The sequence below is a fragment of the Hibiscus syriacus genome, unplaced genomic scaffold (assembly GCF_006381635.1).
Source record: "Hibiscus syriacus cultivar Baekdansim isolate YM2019G1 unplaced genomic scaffold, ASM638163v2 tig00112495_pilon, whole genome shotgun sequence".
Lineage (NCBI taxonomy): Eukaryota > Viridiplantae > Streptophyta > Magnoliopsida > Malvales > Malvaceae > Hibiscus > Hibiscus syriacus.
The window spans coordinates 370,991-384,059 of record NW_024063345.1 but is presented as its reverse complement, the minus strand read 5'-3'; positions in this window follow the sequence as shown (position 1 = coordinate 384,059).

The following is a 13,069-nucleotide window of genomic DNA, read 5'->3' as shown; positions in this document are numbered from 1 at the left end:
TCCATTTCCCATTGAAGTGCATCGGTACACTCTACAATGTATCGATGCATCCCTTAACATGTGCATCGATGCACTACTCATGCATCCCTTAACATGTGCATCGATGCACTACCCATGCATCGATACACAAAATACCTTCGATGTTTCCATTTTAAGAGGTGTATCGATGCACTCCCTATGCATCGATGCACTCATTGCATTTGATGTTTATTTCGTTGAGAGTGCATCGGTACCAATTGAATGTGTACAGATGCACACAACCCAGAATTTACATTTTGAGCACGAAAATGTCTTATTTTGTCCACAAATTCTACGTATTAATCCCTCCTTATACCTTAAAACTTATCTATACATATGTAAATCTTCTTATAACACTATAACACTTCACCATTTCTCATAATTCGCCATAATTCTTGAATCAAAGAATTTCATCAAATTTCCCATGTGTTATAAATTCAATTCTATCACCTCTAACTTCTTAATTAACCCATTGACAAGTCAAATCCTTCCTTAGAACTTCAAAAACTTTTCTATAATAAAAGTTTATTTATAAACTCTGAATGAAAACCCCTTTTTAATTCTCTCCTCTTGGTGTTTTAAGCTTATATAAGCTTTCCTTAAACTTATATAACAACCAATTATTCCAACCCAACCTATAAATTCAAGAAATTAACCAATTAAATCAACTTACCTTTAAAATGAAAACCAACGTGAAGAATGAAGAAGAAGAAATAAGATTTCCAGATAACTCTCCCCATCCCCACGTGTTATCTCCCTAAATAAGGGAGATAATATATCTTCTAAACTAAATTACCATAATACCCTTATAATCCTTTCATATTTACCCTTTTATCCAATACAAAAATATTCCTATTTACTCCTTGAACTTTTAATTTTCCTAAATTAATCCCTAAATTTCAAAAATTCTCATTTTAATCACTGACCCGAATTTCAGGATGTTACAAATCTCCCATCCTTTAAAGAAAATTTGTCCTCGAATTTTCACTTTACCTCGAGATGAAGCAATCCTTTATAATACTCAACAATTCTTAGCTTACCTTTACTATTAACCTTATACTCATATACATTACTCCATGCAATTTGCTTTTACTCATACTATATACAAACTTAACACAACCTATTCACTTGGAAACCATATTTATTAATTCTTAACAATTCATAACTTATTGTTTTAAATCAACTCTTTCAATTGTCTTTCTAATTCCCTTTAACAAATATTATGTTGATTCTCAAATCCATTAAAACCAAACTATTTTACCACGATATCGAAATTTACCTGCCAAAATCTCTCCGTCCTCGAAATCTTCATCAGTCCTTAAATTATAAACTTGTGCAGTTGGTTGCATCTCATGTTGAGTAAATAACTCCGATTGAATTCTTCTATGACCTCTACCTCTATTTCTTTGAGATACCACAATAGATCTTTCTCTCTCTATACTGTCTCTTCAGTCATAAGTGGACAATATCGAATAAAATGTCCAACATCACCGCATCTAAAACAGGCTCCTAAAATTACTCTACATACCCCTGTATGATACTTTCCACAATATGAACATTGCCTGAGATTTGATCTTCTATCAATAAAACATCTGAATCCAACATATCAAGAGTTTGAGAATCCCATTCTCTATTTTTCTTGGATGGAGAGGAACTCGACGAATCACCCATTCTTTTGGACTTCTGAACTTTCGATTCTTTAAATGTTTCATTATGAGCTCTCTCTAGAGCATTAGCTCGATTAACCACTTCTTGAAATGATGACAAATTCAAGGCTATCAACAACTCTCTTAGCCTAGGGCGTAAACCTTCCACAAACCAGTTACATACATCATTCTCAATCGGAATAAGCTCAGCAGCAAAACGACTTAACTTATTAAACTCACATTCGTATTCATACACGGTATAATTCCCTTGCTTCAAATTCAGAAATTCTTACTTCATCTGTCTAATATATTGGTCACCAATATACTTACGATTGAATTCTTCCAAGAAGAATAACCATGTCACTTGATCACTTCTTAATCTCATGGTGACATTTGTCCACCATATTCTAGCTTGTCCCCTTAACAACGAAACTATTCCATCTAATTTCTCAATATCAGAACAATGGAGCCCTTTTAACATAATCTTGACATCATTCAACCTAAGATCCGCATCAATCATATCTTCTTCAGCTTCACCTTTAAACTCAGGTGCTCCTAAACCTTTTAATTCTTTAGCTATATTCATTTGAGGAGCTGAAGGCACAGAGGGTTGAAGACGCTATAAAACAACATTTAACGTCCCGAAAAATAACTCTTGATCTCTCACTGGTACTATTGGAGGTGTTCGCTCTTCACCATACCTGGCCAGGGCGGGTGAATTGCTACTACCCTCAGGTCTATTACTTCTCCTTTCACTGTGAAGACTCTAACGATCAGACATCTATTACATAACCATATAACTTTATTAAAAGATAACATACTCATGACTTTATCAGATCAGAAACTTTCACTTTATGTTGGTATGTATACATTTTCAAAATACTTTTGACTTCGGTTTAAACCTAGAATCGGCTAAATATTAGCTCTGATACCATTAAATGTAACATCCTCAACCCGTATCTAACTCGAATACGAATCTGATGTGTCATATTGACTAGTCAAAGTGCGTACTTTTATAAAAATCATAGAAAATTTAAAACTTCTATTCTATAAAGAAATTCTTTTACATAAACATGTTTAAAACCTTAACAGACTCCATCAGAGCATACATTCATAATAACCTGGTTTATATGTCAATATATTACTTTACATAACATAACATACTTTACAAAATATTTCTGATCTGAACTTTGTGCGGAGATATGTTGTTTTACGGATCTGAGGCTTGATCTTCTGACTTATCCACACTTACGTGTAAGACACACACTGAGTCATAGACTTAGTGAGACATGTAATTGCACAATGTAAACTAACAAATGCATTCAGATGCATATAATACACATCATAATTACATACCTATTGAATCAATCCATAACATGTTTATCATTACTTATTTCCTTATAATTAATTATATTCTATCATATACATATACTTAACATAAACATATAATATAACTTCAAACACAACAATACATGAATAATTACTATGATCCTATCATACATAACCACATATCATATCATATCATCATTACACAAATGCACTTGTTACCATTATTATCATATAATCCTAACTTATCAATTATACATGTCACATATCACATGTACCATTTCACGAGAAACACACATATCATTATATCCAATTATGTTTTCTTTTCAAAGTCCATGCACACTATTGAGAACTTAAGGTATGTGAGTACATAGAGACTGTGCACTATGATGTCACCACAGCTCGTATAATTCCCACTAGGGGAGCATAGAATTTTGTCTCGAATGACCATTATGTCTCGTAGGACCACTATGTCCCGTAGGACCAATGATAATCCCTCGACTCTTGGCATGCCAACTATACCTATAGCTCTCATAATACATGACATGGGCATTATCTTTTATATCATTTCACATCTTCACATAGGCACATAGTTTACTTTCACGTAGCATATTTCCATGTAATTCACATTCACGTATCACATAACTTTTCACTTTTGCTTGTATTCTTTTTCACATAGCTCATAGTTATGATTCTTATCTCATAATACATGTTCACATATACATATTCTTGTTTTCACATGGTCATGTATCTCATGTTAATTAATCATTTATATTCATATACCACATTCATATCACATGATCTCATTTCATATTATATTCATATCTCTTATCATCACATAATCCTACATCTTATTATCACATAAATCATGGCTATCAAATTTATCACACAATATACATTCATATAAATCATATATACATATGCAGTCAACTTCTAAATGTATATATGTATATCCATCTATTCATAAACATCCTATACAACATGCTTGTATCTTTGTACTCATGTAATCTAATATCAGAATTAGACTCATCGCAAGTCTAAATTCCCTAACATAACATATACTTACTATCATGTACTCACCTGGTCACAATGAATACAACCAAGCTCTTGTTCTTTATTGTTTATCTTACTCTGACGACCTATCCGAACTTTGCTTTTTATCTATGTCTACACAATCATGTAGTGATACTATCAGTATCCAATTGATATACTTTAATCTATTATTTCATAAACTGAAATAACGATTTATTCCATTTCTCATTGAAGTGCATCGGTACACTCTACAATGTATCGATGCATCCCTTAACATGTGCATCGATGCACTACCCATGCAACGATACACAAAATACCTTCGATGTTTCCATTTTAAGAGGTGTATCGATGCACTCCCTATGCATCGATGCACTCATTGCATTCGATGTTTATTTCGTTGAGAGTGCATCGGTACCAATTGAATGTGTACAGATGCACACAACCCAGAATTTACATTTTAAGCACGAAAATGTCTTATTTTGTCCACAAATTCTACGTATTAATCCCTCCTTGTACCTTAAAACTTATCTATACATATGTAAATCTTCTTATAACACTATAACACTTCACCATCTCTCATAATTCACCACAATTCTTGAATCAAAGAATTTCATCAAATTTTCCATGTGTTCTAAATTCAATTCTATCACCTCTAACTTCTTAATTAACCCATTGTCAAGTCAAATCCATCCTTAGAACTTCAAAAACTTTTCTATAACAAAAGTTCATTTATAAACTCTTAATGGAAACCCCTTTCTAATTCTCTCATCTTGGTGTTTTAAGCTTATATAAGCTTTCCTTAAGCTTATATAACCTTTCCTTAAGCTTATATAACACCCAATTATTCCAACTCAACCTATAAATTCAAGAAATTAACCAATTAAATCAACTTACGTTTAAAATGAAAGTTAACGTGAAGAAGGAAGAAGAATAAATAAGGTTTCCAGATAACTCTCCTCATCCCCACGTGTTATTTCCCTAAATAAGGGAGATAAAATATCTTCTAAACTAAATTACCATAATACCCTTATAATCCTTCCATATTTACCCTTTTATCCAATACAAAAATATTTCTATTTACTCCTTGAACTTTCAATTTTCCTAAATTGATCCCAAATTTAAAAAATTCTCATTTTAGTCACTGACCCAGATTTCGGGATGTTACACCTAAGTCATCGACTTAGCGTGTGAGTGTTTCACACGTAGGTTCCCGAAAAACGAGAAGAGAAGAGAAGCGAAGAGGGGCAAGACAGGTCAGCATATCCTTTACGAAGTTCAAATCAGAAAATAAATGATTAATATGTATTTTATTATTTTAAATATAGTTGGCATGTACTAATAGAATTTAGTTGAATATGTTCTGATATGTTTTGTAAAACCAATTGATCTTTAAATAAATGAAAAGAAATCATTTTCTTGAATTGTGAAATTAATTTTTAGTCATTTTGTAAAGAAAAATGTTTGAAAAGTCAATGTGACACCTTGAACTCGGATCCGAGTTGGATACGGGTTGGGGTGTTACAATAGTTGACTCAAAAAAATTTCGATTTGAGTTTATAAAATTTAAATCAAGTCGAATTGAATTGAATTTTTGGGTTTTTATTTAAATTTAATTATAAATTTTTATAATATTATAATATTATTTGACTATGATTTAAATAGTTTTTTAGCCATATACAATACATATATTTCTTCATATTTTTTCCATATGTGATATACATATATCATACAAAGTCAAGGGATTTGAGTCAAACTTAAAAATTAATCCATTAATTACTAAAATTTTTGAGATATTCAAGTTGTATTTTACAACTCGTTTTAATTTGAAACTTTTTTAAGTTGAGTTTATGAAATTACAACTCAAAGTCAATTTGTATCAAATTTTTTGAATCATTTCAAGTCGAAAAATAATTTTTTCGAATTGAATTGAGTATTGTTCACTTATAGTTGGTTAAATCTAACTTTTAAATCCTAAACCCAACATAATCACTTATTGTTATGAACCCAAAATGAACTAAATATTGTTGATTATGTTGGGTTAATTGGTGGGGAAATTTAGTATTTAGGGGGTATGTTTTGAGGGTTTAGGGTTGCTATTTTAAGTTCAGCTTGTTATGATAGATTTTGAGAATGGAATATGAATTTGGGGTTGGTTATATAATTAAAGTATTTTTGGGATTTGAGGTTTAGAATATAATTGAAGCATTTTGAAATTTGGGGTTTAAAATGTAATTGATGATTGTGTTGCAAGTTTTAAAAGTTGGGGGACCTAAATGCAAGTGCCTAAAAAGTTCAGTGACCATTTATATAATTTACCCTAACGACATCGAAGCAGTCGTTACGTCGAGGACCATATTGCAAACGAACTAAATGTCTGGTGATTGTATTGCAAGTTTTAAAAGTTAGTGGACTTAAATGCAAGCATCTGAAAAGTTCTATGACCATTTATATACTTTACCCTTATTTTAATTTAAGGGTAAATTATACTATTCATCATTCAACTATATTCTCATTTCTATTTTCATCAATAAGTTTAAAATTTTAATTTAATCACTCAAATTTTTAATTAATTTTATTTTAGTCACTTTGACTTATTTTATTATTTTTTCTATGACATGGCATTTTATTAATATATGTGTCATAAGATTGAAGTGTTCTCAGTATAACCCTCTGTGCTAGGGTTTTATGTTGTTTGGCATCGTCTTTTTTCCTGCCTTTTTGGTACGATTTTTTAATCATTATAATTGAGGAGTCATATTAACTTAATTTTTTTTGGTTACATATTAACTTAATATTCGATACTGCTGTTGTGAGGGTCGGTTGTTGGGCGAATAGCAACTGGCCATTAGAGTTTCCTTCTGCTCAGGAATTTGCTAGAAATCCAAGTTCGTTTATTCGGAGTGTGATGTAATTTCAGGGCTGCTAGTACGTTAGCATTCTTACTATGGGGGCAGTTTTTGTATAGGTCTCCTGTAAGTGCTGATGAGTCGTGTTGCTGAATGGATCCTCGATGGTAGTGCTCTTGGAGCTTTCCTGATGTAGGATTAAATCCTGGTTTTCTGCTGTGTGTTGGTGTGTTGTTGGACTGTCAAGATATCAAAGGTTTTGTTGTCCGGTGTTCATTAGTGGTTCTAGTCTGGGTGGTTGGTTAGTTTCGTTCTGTTGTGGTTGATAGTACAGTCTCTGGCTGTCTAGGCGGAGGTTTTCGTGTCCGCAAAAGGTTGGTCTGAGGGGTATGTGGGTCTCAAAGACTTGAAGTGTGCTGATGGTGATTGTTAAGGGTTGCTCGATGAGAATGAGTTGGTCCAGTCGGTTTCTTTGGAATTTTGGTTTCCAGTGTAGTGGAGGAAGCATGTTACTGTTGCAGCTTTATTGCTGCCTTGTTGGTTGCAGCCTGGTTAAGGATTTAAAATGCTGCTCCAGTTTTGCTGCAATGCCTGTAGTTACCCTGTTATGCTTGATGGTTGTTCATGTTGTTTGTTTGGTCGGTGGGCTACTTTTTTTTTGGGGAGTTGGGCTTGTTGTTGGTTTGTTTTTCATTCTTGTTTCTTTGGGGGGGTTTAATGAGTGTCGTACATGGCCATCGTGGTTTTGATTCTTATTGTGATTGTATTTTGTTGACGTTTTCTCTTTCCACTTAACATTATGCACTCTTTTTCCTTCACTTAAGAACTTTTTTTTAATGAGATTCATGGTTTGTCTCCTTTATATTTCGATCTCTTTGAATGCAAAATTTCCCCATTTTCAAAAGAAAAAAAAACTTAATATTCAAATCTGATATTTTATTCTTCTGTTCGAAAATAAAATTCACTAAATGAAAAAGATAAACACATTCATCTCATCATCTTGTCACATTCAGTTTATTTTTATAAACTCGTAATGGAAAATGACAAGTCTTATACAATTTTGTTTCAAATCATATGATGAGTTTTAATTTTTAATATATTTTATAAAACTCATCACGTAAACGTAACGAATTCTTCGAATATATCAACAAATGACTTAAATCTTAAAATAAATTTAAAATATTTTATTTTATTAATTAATTATTGTGTTTGTATTATTTACCTAATTTTATCGTACAAACAAGGACAAATATTTATGATCTTATCCACATTTTAAAGCCCAATCTAAATTCTCGGCCATTCCTTTGTTCAAAATTATGTGAATCTTTATTATTGTTAATCATTCCGATGAATTCAGAATCGGGAATTAATAAGCATCAAATTAGGCAGGTATTTAGAAAATATATAAGTTGTTCAATAATATTTTCTTCAATTATATTTATTATAAAATATATTTTTTAAAATTAGTATATTACCGATTCTTCAAATGACACATGTCACTGTTTAATTAAAATATTAAATTCATTTAATTAAACTAATATTATGATTAAATTAATAAAATATATAAATGACAAATACTAAAAGTGTACTTATATTAATTTTTAATTGTTATGTCACATTTCATATTAAATATTAATAACAAGTGACTTAATTAATATAATTTAAATAGTTAAGCAGCATGTACGAACCAAGCTACTTTGATCATAAAGAAATTGTTGTTATTCTTTGAGATTTCAGGTTCGAGCACCATGAATGCTAAGGGTGTGAACATACAGTGTCAAATGATTAAGAGTTATTTTTAAACGGATCCTACATTGTAATTACCCCGGCTAAGAGTTGAAAGATAATTAAGTGATGAATTAATTACCCTCTTATTTAGGGATGGACATGAGACTTTATCCTAACGGGTTTCAATAAGTCCGGGTCGGATCTTTTTAAAAGAAATATTGAGTTAAGATTAGGTCGAGTTTTTTAAAGGTTATTTTCGGGTCAGATTAAGTTTGGGTTTAGGGTAGAAAATATCAAATTTGGAGCATAATCACTATTTCATAATTTTTAATAGTCAACGGACTCAATAAAACAGTCTCCTATAATTTGTGAACTATTTTATAAATTTTAATAGTTAGTGAACTTAAGGGATTGTTTGTTACTTTATCCTGTTTTTTTAAGGGAAAATAAAATTAATTTGTTGCTATACGTATGGTATAGGCAGGTAAGGATGGCTGAAAAATTGAATTGACCTCACAATCATTGTGACCCACAAATTAAACAATAAAACATGGTTTTTAGAATCAGATCGGTTAGTGAACATGTCATACTATCGATTCATTGGTTCAATCGGTTGAATCAGTTCGATCGGTCGGAAGAATCAGACGACGTCATAATTATTTAAAAAATTAAATAAAAATACCAAAAATATTTAATAAAAAATAATTTTTTATATCACAAGTCATATTCAAAGCAAGTCATAACATATATAAATTAAAAACCATAAAATCAAGTGAAACAAAATGATTCAAATTAATTACAACATAATATTTAAGGTAAAATATATTAAATAATAAATATAATTATATAACTATAATTAAAAAATAAAATTGGGGCTAAAAAAATCATAACAAAATGATATTGTTTGGTTTAATTTTTTTTAAAAACAATCTAACATGACTAAGAAACATAGAAGAGCATCCCAAAAGTCTAAAGAGTAAAAATATGAGAACAAAACAATCCCACATTGCTAAGAAACATAGAAGAGCATCACAACTAACTTCTATAAATAATAGAGGTAATTTGGCATTCAAAATCATGGAGCCTTTTGGTGAGCATTGAGTGAACTATTCTTTCACTTCAATCAAGCTCGAATTTTAGGCTTCAATTGAGCTTCTAATTTTTTTTTAGTTCAAGCCTTTTTGAGTTCAAGTTTTAATATTATATTTCGAGTTCGAGTTGAACTTGATAATTTTTAACTTGTGAGTTTGAGTGGAGTTGAGCTTACTTTTAAAGTTTTCAAGTTTGAGTCGAGCTCAGCAATACTCGAGTTCGACTTGGCTCGTTTAACAAACGATGTTTGGTTTAATTTTTTTTTTAAAAAAAAACAAAAGTTCCAGGTTTTTTTCGATTTTTTCAGTTTTTAGCCGGTCCGATTCGAACGGTTCAGCGGTTCTGGCCGGTTCACTAGTATCGGTTTAATCAGTTTAGATTGAACCAGATTATGCAACGATTCCTAATTGAACCGGTTGAACCGACCGATCCGATCCAATTTTCAAAACAGAGCAATAAAGCTCAACTACTTCAATCAATTTGATTCAATGTTGAACTCTCGACTATTCTAATTTCCTATAGGAAATTAAAGACAGGGGGTACTATATTCGAATAGCGGTAGGTAAATATCCATCGGAAGAAATTAATTAACATATAAAAATTTTAAGTACTGAATGATTCAGAGGTTCTGTATGAATTAGCTCTGAATGTGACATGTTGTTTGATAATAGTTCTGAATCATTCAGAATGTTCCTTGGTGCTGAATCATTCAGCACAATCTTCATTCAGAGGTCACAAACAAACACGCTGAATGTTGAACGGCTCACCATTCAACGCTGAATGATTCCATTAAGAGGTAAATAAACAACCCTTAGTCATATTTTAAAGCATGAATATTCGAAAATTGGTACATCCACCTTTCTATTTAAACAAAATAATATATATATAAGGTATTTTTTTCATTTATTTTATGATTAAATTTATATTTTTTTGTCCTCCCGATTCTCAATGTTTCGTTTTGATTATTTCGGACCGTTTGGATTGCATACCTGACTATGACGAGTGAGTCTCTCAACAAGGATTTTCTGCATACAAAGACTCAAACTCGAGACGTGCTTAAGCGATATCAAACTGCTTATCACTTAAACCAAACTCGTTCATATTAAATTTAGTTTTTCATAATTCAACTTTGATTATATTATTATTATTAATTTAATCATTTAATTTTTGAAATTTTTTTATTACTCAAATATTAAATAAGAAAAACAGGGTAAAGTAATTTATTTTCTATTGATGTGAAAGTCATTTTATTCCTTTTCTATTTCATTATCTTTATAATAATTTTAAAACTTTTAGATTTTTTTTATTGATGTCATTATAACATTATTTTTTTAGAGTTTTCTTCGATCACTCTAGACATCAATAAATTTATGTCATTATCATCTATCAATATATTAATTTATATTTTTTTAAAGCTATCAAAATTTCAATCTAAAACTCGAAGAAAAAGAATTTTGATCTATAATTTCCATAGTGTCTAATCACTGTTGAGTCGATATTACCTCTTCACTATTGAGATACGAAAAAAATATTTATTTTTGTTTTTTCATATTCTTTTAAGTCATGTATTATAAATTTATTATAAAACTAGAAACATTTTTCTTCCTTCTCCGAAAGCTTCTTCTTTCCGTTTCATTTTGAATAAAATTGATTCTAAAATTAGAATTTATGAAAAATAATCGAAAATCACTTGACTATTTAAAGAGCATTGCTTTCATCCACCGGCGCTATCCACTCCAAATGTAAATTTCCATCTCATCCTCGCATGTTTAACTTACCATAAATACTTGAAACATATTTAATCCCGTAAATTACCAAATTTATAAATTAAAGCCATATTTCACAAACTACATAACGATCCATTTAAATATAATTGCACGCTGAGTTACGCTGACGGCAGGGCCGTGGTTGGGGCGGCGCGAACTACGCGACCGCGCAGAGCCCAAAAAAATGGGCCCAAAAATATATATATATATATATATATATATATAGTGGCGTTTTTTCAATAAACGCCACTATAGATGGACCTATTGCGACGTTTTTAAAAAAAACATCACTATTATTGTGACTATTGATAAAACGCCATTATAGATGAATCTATCGCGGTGTTTGTCAAGAAAACGTCACTATTGTTGTCCCGAAATCGAATATATCTAGAAAATAGATATCCCTTTATAAGAATTTGTACAGGACTCCCAAAAACCCTGCCACGGCCCTGGCTGACGGTGCAGTGATGTGTGGTCAGGTGCTGCACGTCGGATTAAGAGAGCAAAACTGGGGTTTTGAAGTAGGATTCAAAAGAAGGATTTGGTGGCGTGCGAGTCATAATGAGGTGATGGCCATTGATTTTAGGGTTGAGAACTACACGATAATACTAGGGTTTATGGCCAAAGGGATGGAGACGATTTCGGATTCGGGTCTCGTGATGGTTCTAGATTTTGAGAGGGAGCTGGGTGGCGACCGATGGGCTGGTTGATTGAAAAGGGGGCTAAAGATTTTCTTTTGGAAGAGAGAGAGAATAATTTCATATTATACTAATAATGGGGTAATTAGTAGATCAATCCCTCGTTTGTCTAAATCTTTTCATAATTGGCATAAACTTTATATTTTCCCCCATTTTAACCCCAAAAAGTTGTAGTTTTCTTGATTTATCGCTATTTTCAATTTTTAAGACTCTGTTTATACAATTAACCCGTTATCCGAGACATGATAACATTGTAAACAATTTATGATTATATTCTATTTTTATAAATCATGTAATGTCATTGAGGGGATATCTTTTAATCTTTAATTGAATTAGAATTTTATATCTGTAAATACATTTATTTCATGTATGAGTTATATGACCATTGACCAATATATCAATAATTTTATTAACCCTACATATGGGGATACCGATAGATTTTACAATCTTGTTTGTTTTACGCCAACAACTACTCGTTTACATTACCCCTCTTTCACGAATCGATGCTTGAAGGGATTAGAATTAATCATGATTCGAGTCAAAGCTCAAATTTAATTTTTTTTAAATATGCGTTTGAGTTCAATTCAATCTACTCACATTATCCACATTCACAAATAAAAAAATATTATTATTTTTATGATTAAATTTAAATAAAATATATAATTTATGCAGGTCAAAAAATTAAACCGAATCTCTGACGTAACCGAGGGGATAAACTATCTGATCCATGAACATGTCTATAAAGGATATGATGTACTAAAAACATTATTGGTACTTAATTTAGTTATGGCTCGTTTCCAATAAGAAAGGAAAATTATATCATCTAACCATATATAAAATGATTGATTAAATCAATGTTAGTTTTACACAAAAATATATTTTTATAAGATACTTTTATCGTTTCATGCTTTTTATAA